This window comes from Limulus polyphemus, unplaced genomic scaffold (assembly GCF_000517525.1).
Source record: "Limulus polyphemus unplaced genomic scaffold, Limulus_polyphemus-2.1.2 Scaffold2578, whole genome shotgun sequence".
Classification (NCBI taxonomy): Eukaryota; Metazoa; Arthropoda; class Merostomata; order Xiphosura; family Limulidae; genus Limulus; species Limulus polyphemus.
Genome location: NW_013668188.1, coordinates 141,428 through 144,762, shown reverse-complemented (window position 1 = coordinate 144,762; position 3,335 = coordinate 141,428).

Below are 3,335 nucleotides of genomic sequence, written 5' to 3'. Positions count from 1 at the left end.
TTCCCCCGTCACGTTGTCACCCTCCTTTTATATACCCGACTACCCTATATCTAGTAAATACTAGAGCATTCGCCAAAGTACAGGATAGTTCTAGGAACGTGGCGTCACAGTAGTCATGTGACTCGCTGACGCAACAGTAACTTGGCTCTAAATTTTATTTTTGTTATAAGTCCAACCGTATCATTCAAAGTATGATTTAATAAAGGTAGTGTTTGCAAAAACGCTGAAAGTAAAAAAATAACATAATATTAAATGCATAGCGGTATGATAAATATATAATTGTGACATTCGGGCATATCATTCATTTTCCGCCATCTTTTGTTAACATAGGAATTTAAAACAATTTTATTTAGTCTGATTCTATAAGGTTTTGGCATAAACACATGTTCCGCTGAGTTGTTTCATTCTAGTTACCTTTGTTTCTTTGTTGTTCTCTTGTAGATAATATCTACTTTGTCCACAGAGATATTGTTGCAACTTCGTACCTTGTGCAGAATGCGTCATCGACAGTAATATCCTTCATGGCCGAGTATATAAATAGAGGTTAAAGCTTTTATATGTTGTAAGAGAATGACTAGTCACGTGTGGAAGATCGCTTATGGGTAATTTCATGATTTCCTGTTTGGTAGGGAGTGTCGGTTATAATCAGAACATAAAAAGTTCTACTTGGTGAGAGACTTTGGTAGGTCACTGGAAAGTCATTTGATATGATACAACTGTTCATTGATTCACATATTTAGTAGAAAGGCGAATGCCCTGTATCTGTACAAATATAAATACTGTGTTTTTTGACTTTGCATTTTAAATAAATATTGTTTTACACTTTACAACACATATTCATTCCATATATTTTCTTAGCTAAAACTTAATCGGTTAGCTCAATTCGGATTTACTTTGCAACCATTCTGAATTAATCTATGTTTATAAAGAGATCTATCTAATACTCGTGCATAAATCAGCTTACCATGAGGATACCACGGAATATCCTTTAATCAATGTAAGTATCCGTGAGATTATAAATATAACCTCTGGTTTACATGCCATCTTACAACTTTTATATACAAATAATATCTTTTTTATTCATTGCACATGACAAGACAAAATCACGCTTTACTTTAGTCGACTAGAAAAAGTGTTCATTGCGGTTCGTTGTGTTGTGCATTTTAAATCAATTATTTCTTTATTATATATGTATCAATCAGTGTTATTCTTGGGCAGATATGAGCAACGCAACTAAGACTTCGACCTGAAGAAAGCCTCTGTGTAGACGCCGAAACACCAATCCACTCTAGAGACATAAGAAATAGTTTATTAAAGCCACATTTTAGTCTACACTATTGATTATCGTTACCTTTACTGTTGTCTGTTGACAGAAAATGGAAACAAATCAGTTATCACATGTGACGTTTACTCTGTTACACTTTTAGGTGTACTGATTATTTAATGTTTGCTTTCAGGTCCTTAATTTGTGATGAGAAAATCCATATTTAAAGTGTTTACCTGTCTACAACTTTTCACAAAGTACCATTACACGTGAAACAGTTTCAATAGAACCTCAGCTGTTGTGACTCAGAAAAAAATTCATTCAGAAACCATGGCGTCATTGTTTGTTTACTTATGATAATTTTTACCAGACTTTTGTGTTATGCTTTCTAAATATATATTGAACTAAGTTTAAAAGCATTTTATATTATGGGATATTTTATTTTGACGCTTTCTTATTCAAAGTTTACTTCATCAACTGCATATATAGAGGCAGGGTTTGGTTTGTTTTGAATTTCGCGCAAAGCTACTCGAGGGCTATCTGAGCTAACCGTCGCTAACTTAGCAATGAAAGACTAGTGGGAGGACAGCTAGTCAGCATCACCCACCGCCAATTTTTGGGCTATTATTTTACCAACGAATAGTGGGATTGACCGTCGCAATTATAACGTTTCCACGGTTGAAAGGGCGAGCATGTTTGATGGAACGGGAATTCGAACCCGTGACCCTCAGATTACGAATTGAGCTGTCTGGACCTGGCCATGTCAGGCAGGGTTTGAAGATAGTTCTGACCACAAAAATCACATGATCACTTCGCTGTTTTGAGCCATACGTTCTTAAATTTAAAAATGTCTCTGCACCTACCTAAGACGGTTCGTGACATTAGTGTCTTTCTTTGTATTCATACATAATTACAAACTATGAGGATTCTGAATCATACAAAAGGTTATATTTCAGATAAATATACACCTATACAAAAAAAAGTTATATGGCGACAAGCTAATCACTGTTTTTATATTGCCAGACTAGGTTCATTTTACATCTGACTTTTGACCTTGACATAACTTTGGCCCTGTGATGTAATATCCGGTTGACCCAAGGTGACAAGTCTCCTATGAGCGAGTCCACCTTGAATAAAACACTTAGTGGGGGCGCATCCACATTGGATGAGCCTCATTCTGCCGGCATAAACACTTTTTGACAAGATGGCGTCCTCCTTGGGCGCAGCCATTTTGGTTAAGCCTCCTGGTTGTAGCATCTTGGACATGATGTAATTATGGAGCTGATGAAGGGGATCCCTCCAACTCATTCGATTTGTCAGAGAAAATCTTTCAATGAAATATTGCAGGTAGCTACACTTAACTATATAAATTAATTGTACCACCATCTATTAATGTATTCCTGATTAACATCTAATAAATTAGCAGACTACCTTACCGACAATCTATGTACACTAAAGGTACTGCCATAACTTTTTAACTCATTCTTATTCAATTATGAAACAATTCATGCTTATGACTCATCATTTGTTGATTAATACATTGATATCTGACTAATCACTGATCAGGATAAGACCTATAAAATAACAGTTATCAATGCTGATGGTAAACCTCTGTTAATCTTAACTTTCACTAAAAACAGTTGGAGAAAGGACTAACTTCGGAAATTCAACCAATATTCTAGCTGCTAAGATTAAAAAGTGTTAACAAGTGCGGAAATTTCAATAAACCTTTATTTCTAAAAAAAATATAATAAAAATTTGAATAACTTTACAGGGTCCAATGTATACAATTTGTATGATCTATATGACAAATTGCAAATATTGTAAATTTTATCCTTCATGACAGCTGATATATAAAAGATGGTATGTTTATTTTCATTAAAATCAATATGTTATTTCACAGTATCAGATACTCCTGAAATACAACCAGTAGCGAATCACTTCGGAATTTAGATTTGTTTGCGAGTTAAATTTCACTTTATCGAACACTTCATATCGTGTTGGAAAATAAAGTAACAGTTATAACACAGCAATAAATATAACCTACCACTTGTGATTGTCTATCTTTGTT